We start from the raw sequence: 15,011 nt of genomic DNA on the forward strand, positions 1-15,011 counted from the left end.
TTGTACTTCAAACAGGTTCATCATATCATGGTGCCACTGAGATGCTTCAGTGCTCAGGATATCTCAAAATTTCCACCATAGCTGTCTTACAGAGCACATGTACAATCAGCTTCAGGATTCAAGGGCCACAGAAAATCAATTCAAGATACTGAAAATTTAAGAACTTTCTAAAAAAGTATGAAGAATTAAACAGATCTGAACTTCTCAGAGAAATGGAAGCATTAAATCCATTTTGATAACATTCTTCTGTGCTTTTAAAAATGTGTAGCTAGTGTTTTTAAAAAATTAATCCCACTTTTCAGAACAAAGGCATTGGCATTTTAGATCCTGGGTGAAACCACACATGCAATTCACATCTCAATTCAGGGAAGGCACCTCCATTTCAGAAAGCATCTCTTAGTAAGGCATGTACTTTCTTAAAACTAGAAGATGTTCTTTACTGGATATTGTTCCAAATCAGATCCCTGCTTCATAAATAGCATTTAAATTTAGTATGTTTTAAGTTCAAATTGGCTAAAAATGTCTTACTTACTTTAATACTGATTAATGTTCAAAATTCAATTCTGCATTGGGATTTTACTATGATCTTCAAAAACTGTCACGCTCTCATTTGGGTTCTACAAGGTGTTTTCTGTGATTCAAGAAGTCCCAACAATGGATCAGAGCACTGCCTTGTGACACACAGCAAAATCTCATAATAAAATGTTTGATTTCTGCCCATACCTGCTTTACATCCTATTCCAAAAATACTATCTGTTTAACCAAATTGATGAGAAAATTTAATGAGTTCTTGCTCCTCGATTGCTCTTGCTCAGATCAGCAGCAAGGGAGACAATATAAAATTTTGACAGAAAGAGCTCAACTGGACTATGCCTAGAAATGGTCTCTCCAAAATTTAGCAACATTTGGGTCAGTATCATCTGAAGAAGATTTTTTAGACAGCACTGCACCACCAGGGGTTTCCGCCCGAAGAAGCAAATCACGTAATTTCCCAAATAAGCAAGAAGTTAAAAATAAATAGATGAAAGGGTTCGTTTTTAATTTCAGTGTAAGGTTATGCAATCCCAGACTAATTAGTTTTCCTGCTGCAATCTTGAGTTCATCAGTTGAAACAAGCAGGGATGAATAGGATGAACTGCCTTTCTGAGCCAGAAAGATGCTGCAGTTAGGGAAAATGGCAAATTTTTCACACAAAAATGTGTCGTGTGAAGTATTTCAACTGGCACTAGGAAAGTATTTGTGCCCTTGAGCAAGGCACCAGCAAGACCTCATCTGAAATACAGCACACCCATAGTGGCCATCCATGTGCAAGATTGATGTGTTCTGGCTGGAGCTGCTTCAGAAAACTGTTATGGGGGTAATGGGGAGAAAGAACAGCCTATCTCAAAGAAGATAAATTAAAATATTTTGTTTGTCATCCTATCAAAGCACAGCCTGAAAGGATGTTTAAGTTCTATTTACTATGGAATAAATATCAGGCAGCGATAAGAACTATTTAAAGAAAGGACAGTATTAGGCCAAGGATAAATTTAGACTGCAAATAGGAAAAATTCAAACCATAAAACCAAAGAGATTCTGGAACAGCTTTTCATGGGAAATAAGATTAGAAAAATAATGATACATTTTAAGATGCAGTTGTTCAGTTTATATGGCAGAATTGTCTATTCAGTTAAATTCTTCTGTTCCTAAAATTTAAGAGTTTACTATGATAATAGCATAATTAACCCTTTAGCCATTAAGATCTAGAGGTTGCATCCAATATCAGCTACAAGTAAAATCCCTGGCAAGGTGAAGATGGTTACTGTCTATTTGTTGACTTCAAATTGGAGTCTTTTTGTGTATTAATCTCCCCAATTTGAAGCAACCTGGTTAATATTAAGAATTAAGGTTAAAATCTAAATGAAGAATTAAAATTAATTGAGAGGAAAGATACTTAGTTTCAAAGCAAAATGTCTTTTTTTTCACCTTGAGAATCTGCATTCCACATCAGAAATGTTCTCTTTACAGCAAATGCACCAGAATGTGCTTTCCCTCTGTTAATAGTACATAAGAATGAATTCTTCTGCATAGACACTGGTAGGTCCTGGAGTCTGAGAAGAACTGGAGCTGTATCTCTTTTTCTCTTTGTTCTCTCCATTCTTCTTTCCTTCCTTCCCTTTTTTGGCATTCTTAGATATGAGACATAAATATGCAGTGGCTACACAGAGTCCCATGTGGGGTGGCAGCAGGATGGTAGTGGCAGGCTGCTGGGGACGCTCACTGTCCTCTCCCCCAGCACCCTGGCTCTGCAAGAGCCAAGAGGACAGCTCCAGGAGCTGCAGCTCTCATTTTCTCATCCTGTATAATCCATCACTGGTCCCAAGAAATGCATGGCCAGCTGTCTGAATAACTCGTCTCACTTTGAAAGCCATTCATGAGCTATTTTTTTCATAAGGGCCTTTAAAATGTTCAATAGTCACAATGCTTTTCTTTTATTATTAATCTGTCTGCAGAAGCCAACTTCTGTATGTTTCTGCATGTGCTTTAATTCCCTCACAAACTGGAAGGAGAGCTCTACTGAGATCTTGGCCTGAAATTTAAATCCTAATTGGTAGTGATTGGAACCTCTGTTAGCAGGAAGACCATGTTGGCATCACCTTGTCTTTACAGTAAACTCTCCAAAGGGAGGGCAGAGGACAGCCCAAGCAAAAACAATGCTAAAAGGCATTGAACAGGTTAAAAGGAAGAACAAAAATAGTACTAGGGGATCCTTTATTAAATCTCTACCAGTCTTGAGGAAAAGCCAGAGAAGCTGAAAGCTGAAGAAAGATATCTGGCAGGAGGTTCAAAAAGCATTAATTATTGACTTCATGTTCCATGGCAGAGGTCAGGCATGGACCACTCACCATCTCTTGACTCTGCACACTCAGATTCCATTTAACTGGGGCTCTCTGTGTTTGGGGCTATCTGCCATTGCCAAGGCACAATTTCTCCCTGGTACCATCCACAGAAGTGACACTAACAGTTCTTTGGCCACCAAAACCCTTGGTGACCCCCTGGAGGCTCCTTTAGTCTCAGTAGTCTTTCTCAGATCCAGCCATAGGTGCCTGGTGAGCCAAACTCTGGGGAGGAGCTCAGCCCTGTCACTGCAGCCTGATGGCTCCCTGGACACTGCTGACACCTCAGCTATCTTGGACCTCCCCACGTGGGGCTCTGACGCTCCTTACTGGAGTTGGCTGGACTTCAACATCACCAAGATCTAGCAGCTCTGCCTGCCTACTCTTTTACCACTCACTTGAAATTTCACTCCAGTGCCATTGCAACTCTCAGGGCACAATGAAGCTCCTGTTTAAAAAGGGAAGACACCTTGAAGATATCCACAGCCCTGTAGTGTGAAAAAATGGCTGTAAACTGCACGGAGTCAGGGTCTAACTGTTCACAGAGACCTTCAAAACTCTGGGAAGACATGAAATGAATTAGGCAAACTGGAGGACCCTAAGTATTTCAGGCCTTTATTTTCTTTAAGAGTGGGGCCAACTGCTTGGCAGGTTTCACAGAGTTCTCACACAGCTATATTTAGGACTGGAGAGAAGCCAACTCTCCATTGTTCAAGTTCACATTTCATCTGACTTGTTGGAAATTCACACTTTATGAACAAGGTTGTTCTATCAACTGAACCTTGTCATGGGACTTAGGCAAAAAAGGCAAAGGAGAATTTAGAAATGAGAAGGTATTTACAATGAACAAACATTTTGTCAGACTCAATTTTCTTTTTAAGAGTCTTGGATTTGAAGTTTTCTACTTTTATGGACAAACAGTAAATCTCAATTTGCTGTGTTCCTACTGCTGCTTTTCTCTGGGGAATACAGGACGCAAGGAGGCTCATCAATAAAAAATAATGTCTAAAAAAATAAAATAACTGTATTCAAGTTTTAGGGTTTTTTTAATTCTTTGGAAAGGATCTGTAGGAAATGTTAACAAAGGGACTTTCTCACAAAGCATATAGTTCAGCCTTCAAGCACACACATGGCTCTGAACAGTTTTGTCTAGTTTTACATTGGTTTATGCAGCACTTGAGGCAGGGAAGGGGAGACCACACAGTGGTCAGGAGAGCAAGATGTTTTTATTCCAAGCAGATGCAATGATGGCTCCTTGTACATGCAGCTTCCTCCATGTCCTGAACTACCAGCTGCAATCAAGCAACAAGGAGGGAAGATGGGATTTCTCAGGCACTTTCCCCTCCTCCCAAGCATCTTAGCCAAGGGATCTGAGAAATGAGGCCCATGTGTAACATGAAACCCCAGAAATTTCCAATATTTGGATTTGGGTTCATTTCAAACGATTATTCTCATACTGGTTCACTAATTTATTATTGTTTTGCACATTTATTCCAAGCTGCATGAGGCCTTTTATGGACGTATTGGATATGTTCTCCCAAGCCCCTATTAACACTAATGGGTATTATGCAGGTGCTTTAGCACTGCCTTCACCTTACAGGGTTTTTGTTACCTTAACTATTGGAAAGTGCATTGCTCTGTACACTGGGTGCCAATTGTGTTTGCAAGAGGTAGGAAATTACCAAGTAAAGAATTAGCCCCCATCTGAGCTGCATGTATGAGTTATTTGGAAAATATTTGTTTAGTTGCCTTGGAAATAAATAGCTCAAACTTCAGAATGGATTTTGAAGAGAATTCGATAACGTGCTCCTAGATGTCTCCTGTGGAAGCCTAGTAAGAGCAAAATGTTTTTCCCCTGATCCACTGCCTGATATGATTTGAGTGAATGTGTAAAACTTCCCAGCACATCATTTTGTGGAGAATATTTTAACTAAAGCTCATTAGATTTTTAAATATATTTTCTTTCTCTAATTTTCCTGTAGCAAGCTGAACTATGAGTCAGTCCAAATGAGATTTAAAATAGGTCTCAATTTTCTATGCATGTAACTGCTCTTAATTGCATAGAACAAGTTTAGACTGGCTCTGTCCAATTAAGACAAAAGGAGAAAAGGATAATTAAAAATAAATCATAACAATCAAAAGTTGCATTTGCAATTTTGCTTTAGATGCTCCCTCCTCCCACATTTTTGAAGTAATGCTTAAAAGAAATGGCATGATATCTTAAAGATGCATTGTCCTAGATCTGGCAAAGCAAATGTACCCATCTTTTTCAGGCTAAAGGTACCTATTTCCCTGTTCAGATCAAACTTAATTGTGTGTAGAATTTAAATAGTTCTTAATTATAACTTTGTTCTCAATTTCTTTTTCTTATGACCTTGCATTTGCTTTTGTTATTTAAATATGCTTTACAGAGACTGCATTGAGGAATAACTCACAGATACCTGCTTGGTATTTTTAAATTTGGGGAGGGTGGGGGGGACGAAGGAGCAATTTCTGAAATAGTTATGGTTTGCTTTCAAAAGGCAATGTTTTCCATTATTATTTCTTCAGGAAAATTATTCCTGTGATCTCACCGCTGTGATAAGAAGTATTTTTGAATAATGTGTATTTATATGTGTGAACACTGTGTCCAAACCACTCATAGAACAAATCAAAAGCTATTGACCAATGTGCATGGTAGTGAGCTGATTTTCAAACAGCAATTTACAATTCAGAACCGTTCTGTCCAAGTGAGATTTGTTGCAAAATATTCATCAGGTTGAAGTACTACAGTACAGACTTAGGAATGAATTTTACAGAGGGAAACCACTTGTTCTTCATTATCAATGTGTCATTGATATTGAGAGAGACAGAATAAATCAGTTTGATTTCTTTCTGACTATGATATTTGGTATACCTGAGAGACATGAAGGCAGGTGGCATCAAAGACATGGAGTTAAGAACTGTTCCATTTTGTTTTCTGGGGAAGGCTCCTTTTTCCTTGAGAATAATCACCAGGAAATCACATATCTGTTTTAATTTCATTGACTTTTCTGTCTGAATGGAAAGGCCTCATTCTGGAGCCAGTATCTAAAATAAGTGATAAAGTGATAATAACTGATAAATCAATAGATCACTGAGGTTAGATAAATCCCACTTTTTGACTTAATAAAACAGAAAATGTTTCAAGTGTGATTTCTGCAAACAAATGCCAGGATGGATTAAATTAGTCAATTCATATTTTATGCTTCCTTTCAATGTCTGCTAAAACTTCAAAGACAGGGAGAGAAAACAGGGAAGATCCATCAGAGAATGCAGTTCTGATATTTAATCGTGTGTAGATTAGAAAGGGATCTCTAAGATGTCTATTTACAGCATTTGTTTTTCTATAACTTTCATTTTAGCTCCAAAATTTTGCTGCTCATCTCAGCCCACTTCCTATAGCTATACTAGTGCAATAAATATTTGGGACAAAAACAAAATTTATTTTGAAAAGTAATATTTGCAGTACAGAAGTGAGCATCTTGTATCAGTCCTGCAAAAAAAAAATATGAGAAAAGAAGATGTTCTTACTTCATTGAGAATGCACAACTTACATGAGGTCTATATTTCTGTCTACTTATTCCTGTGGGATGCATTTTCTCCTGTTTTGCTTATTGTTTTCCTTTCTTCTTGCTGTTCTCAGAGAAATGTACAGCTCTATCCCTTCCCTGGGCAGCATTATCCAATGCTGAAGATAACAGCATCACCTCTCTGACAGTCCCAAGCTCTGTTGGCCCAAGCTTGCTCCTGAGCTCAGGTCTACCATGTGGTGGGGTGTTACACTATGATACCAGCTGAGCCATTCAGCCAGAATAAACAGAATGCATTTTAACATACAGGGATATAGTACAAGAAATATATTCTCAAGTCTTGGAACTGTAACCATGTGTTACCATATTGTCTTCCTTCTGCTCCTTCTGTTTCTTATTTTCACACATTGCTCCATTCTTTTGCAAATCTTTCCTCACAGAATGTTAAGAAACTGAGATCTACCTTAACTAAAAGCTGTTCTGCTTTACATCATATTCATGTTGTTGGACTGGCTGCTACCTTTCATCTTTCACTTTTCTCATGGCTTTCGACATTTTAAATCTATCTCAGCTTAGCTTCATTTACTATTCTTTATACATTCTTTTTGCCTGCTGTGACAGTTTCCTAATTATTTCTTTGTGCTTGACCATATATTCTGACTTAGACTGGCATTGCAATTGATAGAGCTATCATATATCTCTGCAATTTTGAGACAGAAAAAGATCAGGCAAGATTCCATTTCCTTGCCAATATATTACTTCCTTGACTTTGTTTCTTACAGTGTTTTCCACACTTCATTTTAGACAGGTTCAGTGAGTGGTTCTCAAAGTATGGTCCACAAATAACTGTTTGACAGCAATGCCATGGTATGTGGTCAATGAGCCATGTTGCCTTTAGAAGTGTTTTCAGTTAATATTCTGATGATATATGGGCACAGAGGTACTTGGGAAATTCAGAGATGACCAGTCTGGAGCACAGAACTTTGCTGAACTGCCAGCTTAAGCAATAGTTTAAGCCCATAGTTTCCTGCTGACTGATTTCAGGCTAGCATATTCTGCTGATGGAGTATATACTGATGATGGTGGCATTTTAAAATTAGAACAGAGAACACCTCCTTTGCCACTACAAATCTGCACACTGGAAGTTCGTTTTGCATCTGGGAGACATAAGGAGAGATTCCTGGTGGTGTGATTGCATCAGCTCACTCAAAAGCCACTCTATACCTGATTCTTTGTGTTGAAGTCTGACCTGTTCCCAGAGAAACAAACATATTACACAGGCATGCACTTCTGTAAAATCCTACAATATTCAAAGAATTACCTTGTCAGTCCAAAGATGTTATAATTTTTTTGCTGTGGAGCTGTCGTTCCTTTCCATCTCCTTTTCATTCTTTAAGGCAACACAGTAGGAATGAAGCTCCAGGTGATGGGATGGGGTAGCTGCCACCTGGTTGCTCCCCAGTCATCCCCTCAAGGATGCAGCTCTCCAGACAGGCTCCTGCTGTGGGACAGAGTGCAGCCCCAGGCCAGAACAGACCATTGGGGTATCCTCACTGGCTCTGCAGTCTCCAGACCCTTCCAAAGCACGGAAGAAATACACAATTCCATGGAACTGTGAAACTTAGATATGCCTTTTTCAAGCTGTTGGGAATGAAAAATAGCTGAAGAACCCAGAAACTGTTATTTTTTTCCTATCGGAAACCTCCCAAGAGCATCTTTGCTGGCTTAATTCATCTAAGAGAAAGCTAAAATGGCTTCTACTTACCTTCTCCCCACCTCCCCTTTTTCATAAAAGAAAAGTCCACTTATAAAAAGAAAAAAAAATATATCATCACCAGGCAACTTGGACTATGATTTCATGTGGAAAAAACAGTATCCCTAAAAACTGTAGTGAAACTTCAGCGAGTGCTTAGGAAGGGTATAGGGGGAGGCTGCGTTCAGTTTCAATGTAATTCATACTTCAAAGAAAAATTGTTCACTAAATGCTCTCTACAAAATCACTGTGGAATTAAAAAAAGTGAGAGAAAGGAATTCTAAATATTTTTTTCTCTTCATATCTATTGTTGATATTGATTTTTTCCGATGGTCATGAATTATATGCTGTATTTCTAAGCTGTTTTCGTTCTTGTCCTGACTTATGTTAATCAATGTTTTTGTTACCACACATCTTGAATATTGCATTTCTCTGGTGGCTGGCTTATCATCATCTATAATTATTCTAACTTCCAATTAGGTCTGAACTCTTCTGTAGCATTATTTACTTGCTTCTAGCAATGAGACAACATGCTATATTCCTTTTTATTTTTTTTATGGTTGGTGCTCAAAACAAATTTCATTTAAAATTCTCCTGTTGATAGTAGAATCATTGTCCGGGTCATTGTACCTGAGACGTTCTTGACCTTTTATTCCCCATTATATCTTTTATATCTATATCAATTATACCGCTATCTCTATACCCAATTCAAAGTTATCTAATACTTGAAATAACCCCTGTGCATACGGTGAGTGCCCTATTTTACCCAATAGCCCCACAAACAATGTCACTAACTGCATAGCCCACCAAATCATGGGTTTAGAAACCTTCCAGGAGATTTCTTTTGTGAATGTTTTTTTGAGTCATATTGCCTGAAATCCTGATTACCCAGGAGTATACTTGCACTTTCTAACATCCCAATACCAAATATGGAAGTAATGTAGAAAAATCTAACAGAATAGAAACTAGAGAGAGACACAAATGGTTGAAAATGATTAAACAAGCCCTGTTGGTGGCCTGCGGATGTTTATGATTAATGTAGATTTAATCATCAGCATGTAATAAAAATTCATCTCTTCTAATTGGCTTTTTTTATTGATGCTTCTGTTGCTGAGAAAAAAAAACCATGTTTTTCTTTGTATTAAAGTTCAGAATTCTGCAAATACAGCACAGCTAGGATGTATGCAAGGTAACACATGCAATCACTATCTATTTTAAAATGCTGCTCTAACAAAAACAGTCATCATTTTGCGGTCAAAAGATCTAAGGCAACGAAAGAACCTGCAACACCTTTTTTGTCTCTCTAATTATTTTGTACTGCATTGATTTTAAATGAATCTGAATACAGGCTACAAATCCTGGCTTTGGGGACTGTTGAGGAAATGAAAGACTTCACTGATCTGAATGAGAACAAACGTGATAAAGGCATGAGGCAGGCTGATAAAAGACAACACTACTCAGAAAGAAGCAAGCCTTTTAAGAAATGTCAGGTGATTATTTATTATTTCAACTGCAGTATCCTAAGCACTCCAGTCATGGTGCCATCTCACTAGGTACTGTAAAAGTAATTAACAGAGCAGAAAACCCTTACTGAGAATTCAAAAACAACATTATAGTTTCTGAATGCTTTATTCCTGCTTTCTGGGTTTGAGGTCTTTTTGTTTTCTTGTCACAGAAAAGCTTCAAAGATTTGAAGTTTCAGATTTATTCTGTATAAGCTCTGTGCACTTTTCTCTGCAAATGTTTGTGAGCTGCTTTTGTGACTCCATAACACATCATGTGTTTCCTTCTACTCTAAAAGATAATTTGCAGTAATAATAAAAGGTAAGAAAGGGACAATAAATGTATAACAACTCTAATCGGTAAACATTATATAATGTGCAACAATCAGTGCAGTATATCACTGATATACAAATCAATGTGTACATCTCCTTTCAATTACCAATTGATTCTGTATGGCTTTCCCTTCTAACAGAGCTTATTTGTTAATAAAATGAAACATAAGCAAGTGTTTGAAAATCTCTCTGTGGGTAGTGAAAAATAAAAGATCTCAGGATGGTTAGAAACAATGATGCAGGCTTGGAGGCCTCTCTTTTCCTACTGCATAAGCTTGTTCTTAAGGGCAGAAACAACAGCAAATTGTTTTCAAGTAAAGATGTCTACCAAAGGACAGGATTTGAAAGCAGGTATTCAGCATTACCAGGCTCCCCAGCATCCCATGATTTTTGGCAGATGTACATTTTTATAAGCGTTACTGGCATTTTATTTTCCCCCTCAGCACCCAGCATCAGCTGCCTGTGGGGGCCTGAGCACTCCCGACACTCCAGTGTCTCCATGCAGCCACCACCAGCCGGGCTCCTTGTACCCGGGCAGCTCCGCAGCCACGCCGAGCCTGCCCCGGCCCCGGGCTCTGTCCCCGGTGCGGGGCGGGCGGGCCCGGGCTCTGTCCCCGGTGCGGGGCGGGCGGGCCCGGGCTCTGTCCCCGGTGCGGGGCGGGCGGGCCCGGGCTCTGTCCCCGGTGCGGGGCGGGTGGGCCGAGGGCCGGGCCGGGCTGCTCTCCGCGGTGCCACGCAGCCCCTGCAGAGCAGCCAGGACGGATGGCTGGCGGTGATTGCTCTGGCAGAGACTGATGACTACAGTAACAACAGTCGCTGCGAGTTAAGGAGTAGCTCTGGCATATGGTATGCATTTGGGGAAGGGGGGGCACGAAAGCTTTTTTAATTTTACAGATTGCTTTACGTTTCAGAATGCTGGCGTTTTCTTTTCCTTGGCTTTATTTAGAAAATATCAACAACAGGCATCTGAAGGGAAAAATTAACAAATATTGTTACAGCTAAATGAATTCAAAGCAACATATATCACAGCTGTTAGGATACGCCATACAATCGCAAATTACTCATCGTTGTTATTGCAGGAAATGCAACATTTCACCTTGTAAACCTTCAGCTGAATTTCCCCTATTGGTAAAATACAGTTGGAGCCAAACTTCCAATTGAACCTGCGACTGCTTTTAAATACTAAAGTCTGTGAGTTTGTACAGCCTAATTCAGGGTTTGTTTTTTTTTTTCCACTGATATGCTATTTACACTGTGTTTGCATTTTTACATGCCTGGTCCTTACTCACAAAAACAGCTTCTGATACAGATGGTGGTAGATGGGCACCTGTTGGTACAGGAAAACACAACCATCCAACTACCTAAAGTATTTTTTTTTGAGGTGTACCATGCCTAAATACACAGAATGAGATTTCACCCAAATTAATCCTTCACATGAAAACAAAGAAAGAAAGAAAGAAAGAAAGAAAGAAAGAAAGAAAGACTTGATTAATAGCCATCATCTCCTTCAGAAACGATATTGAATATAGTGAATTATCAGTCTAACTGCACTGCTGTATATTTTAGATCACTTTTGGTTAGCAAGAGGAACACCAACAGGCCTCTTTCTTTCTCTTTTTTTAATACCTAGAGATTAACTGTTCTGTGCTGAGTACAGATATGACCCTCTTCTATCTCTATTCAGATCAAAATATGCATAGGCCTGAAACAGAAAGGTAAAGAGGCTTTTATTTTTGTGGTTTATATAGCACTGCATGAAATAATGTATCTTAAGGCCAATTTTTTCTCACCCCTTATCATCTAATAGTAAATGAATATTCTGGAGGTCCTTTTACTGAGGCTCCCTTTGAAATGTAACATAAGTGAGATAACTCAGAAACACTTTCACCTTCCAATAAAAGGATATTTTCTAAACGTAAAAATGTTCAAAAATCTAATTTCACATAAGACAAGATAAAATATAAAGGAATAAAAATAGAGGAACAGTGTCACAATCTGGGAGGAGGAGAATAAAATGAAGGAAATGTATATCTGAAGGACACAGGGTCTTTTGTTTTCTTTTTGTTCTTCATGTGATTGTTATACTCTTCTCAGCCTCTTTGGATAAAGTTTTACACCATTATTTTGCAAACACTCTGAAATTTATTCTTTGAGAAATGTAGCATGTTAAAGAATTCATGTGGGGTAGCATGTTTTTGAGTCCATTTCCAGCCTGCTTTTTTTTCATTCCCAGACAGTGTTGTGAAACAGTTAAAAGTAGAATTAAAGCAATTTCTATTGTAGATCAGTAACTTTTATTAAATTAGACTTGAATTATTTAGGATCTGAACTGTTTGATCTATACTATATCTGTCATGGATGAAAAAATCTGGATGGCTGAAACGTTATCACTGTTTTAAAAAAAATCAGAACTCTCTCCAAAATGTAACAAGCCCTCATGCTGTTTGAGTGTTAAGACTTCTGTGCTAAATACCGAGACGAGTCTGTGTTGTTTCTCAGATCTGGGTTCTGTGTTTGGATTGCCGAATTAGGTGCAAAATAATTGGCATGAAATAAAATTGAGTGTACATCTGAAGAGCCTCCTGCTCACATTTTATAAGATTAGTTAGTATATCTGGATAAATACATTAAATTAGGGGGTTTTTTTCAGGTCTGGTAAACACTATTTCTTGGAAAAAACCCCAAACCTTCTTGTGATTCATAAAATCAGCTATGTAATTGTACACCTGTGATAGGTCAAGTGCAGGCCAGAATATGCACTTAATAAAATTCAAATATCATTACATCAAAGTTAATTATATACATTAGAAATTAGTCTAATTTTACTATGTATTTTCGAGATGTGGTGAATGAAAATAATATAGTCAAAATCACTTATACAATGGTATAAAGGCTTGAGTAAGTCCATGTATTATTAAATATAATAATATATTATTATATTTAATGTAAAATAAATATGTGAAATAAATATGATTGTGAAATAAATATGATTACCCATGAGATATGCTCTGTACATTTCATTAGTTTGAGATTTAAAAAAATTAATAAATGGCATGACAAATTTAAAGTGCTTAAATTTCTTGTTTTCATTCTATAGTGTCATCCTGGGCAGATTTCACATTCACCCAGGCTGACGATGAGGGTGAATTCCTGTTCTCAGGGAAATGTGTCTCCTCTGGAGCTCATCAGCGCTGTCCTGAGCGCAGCTCTGTCCCTCTGTCCCCCTGTGTCCGTGCAAAGGCACGGCCTCAACCACGAGATGCTAACGACTGAAAGGACATCTTTGAAAACTCGGTGCCACGCAGAGCACCCAGGGAAACTTTAAAAGCCCAATCTAAGCGAGGGGAAAATGACCCCAGCCTGCAGAGGAGCGGGGTGCGCAGCCCAAAGCTCCCTCCTGGCACCCCGGCACCGCCGCGCCCACCGCGCTCCCGGCCCAAGGGCTGGCACTGGGCAATATCGAGACACTGAAAGCGATCCGTGGGAGGATAACAGTGGTAAAGCCGCAAATCTTTTCCTGTGGAAAAATCTTCTCTTGTGGGAAACTGGCTCTCCCACAGATTATCCCATACTTAGAAGAAAGGAATATTAAAGCGCATTAATTGCAAAAGACTCTTTTGGGGGCGGGATGAAGTGTGCTCTAATTTACCGAAGGTTCAAGTTAAAAGTCACATTCGATTGTTGAAAGTTAATTCCCCTTTAGCTGGCTCACCAGATGATTTTTTTTGTTCCAGTTACCTATTTAATAACGCATCTCTGCATATATCACCTCTATTATTAATAGTAAATGTGCATTTCAACATGTCAAGTTTTTCTAGCCCCACTTTTGCAAAATTTTTTTCCAATATAAAAAAGCAAAGGCATTTCCTAGGGCACATGCTGCCAGACACCCAGCATTTATCTTATCTTAGTTGATGACTTTCCTTTTATCCTGAAATGATTTGACAATGACTCTATGATTTCCTGTACAAATTACCCTTTGAAAGTGGCAGTGGCGCTTGGCAGCGATCTTCACTTAATTACTGAGTGGATTATTAGCATACGGCTTTTTTTCACCCCTTCATTTCTTTATATCTTCTAGATTGCGCTGACAGTTCCCTTTCATTGCGTGCTTTAACTCACTGAATACTAAACATTATGCAGATTGCAGCTGAGAAGTACCCTGTCTACTCCAGCCCTCTTCCCCCACTGTCTGTGTTCCACATCAGCCCTCCTTGAAGGAGAGTAATTTGTAGGTCAGAAATCAATAATGCGTCTGGGAAGCACATTTGTGGGTTCTCTGCTTTGAACTGAGCAGAAATTAATGCTTTAAATAAGTGCTCGTCCTATAAGGTAGCAAGCTGCATTCCTTCTTTTTGTTTAATGTCTCTCAAAATTTTCTTCCTTGGTACATGTTTTTAAAAATTTATTTCTGATTTAATTCATCATGCAAACTGTCCATCATATAGCAGAGATTTTACAGCTACAATAACAGTCATTTTTCCTCCCAACCAACAAGTCCGCAGAAGGTTGCTGTTAAGCTGAGCTCCTTTGTCAGACATACCTTGTTATTTATTATTTGTCAGTACAAGATAAATGTGAATGATAAATCACAAAGATTTCCCCCTCACTTTCTCCCTGTAAGGATTCTTCGAAGGCACACAAAGTAGCATACATGTGCACTCATGTGCAGACATGTCAGGATTCCTCCAGGCACCTCTGCTTTGTGCTGCTCATCTGCAGGCTGCAGGGTAGTCCACCCCATACTCCTTTGCTGGAAAAGGTCCAGGATGCCTTCCTTAGTCTTAGTTATGTTCCGATGAAGATAAATCACTTTTTCTGGTTCTTCTGGTACCTTGGCTGTGAAGGCAGGTGCAGCAGAAGCCACACAGGTCAGCATCCAGGTGATCTATTAAGACAAAACTGGCTTTATTTCACTTTTCTGAAAAGTCTTGGGATTTGGAAAAATTGGTCTTCCTAAAATAAGATGAAAAGCTAGTTTCCTCTCAAATGGAAA

This window comes from Agelaius phoeniceus, chromosome 1 (genome assembly GCF_051311805.1).
Source record: "Agelaius phoeniceus isolate bAgePho1 chromosome 1, bAgePho1.hap1, whole genome shotgun sequence".
In the NCBI taxonomy this organism is placed as follows: Eukaryota; Metazoa; Chordata; class Aves; order Passeriformes; family Icteridae; genus Agelaius; species Agelaius phoeniceus.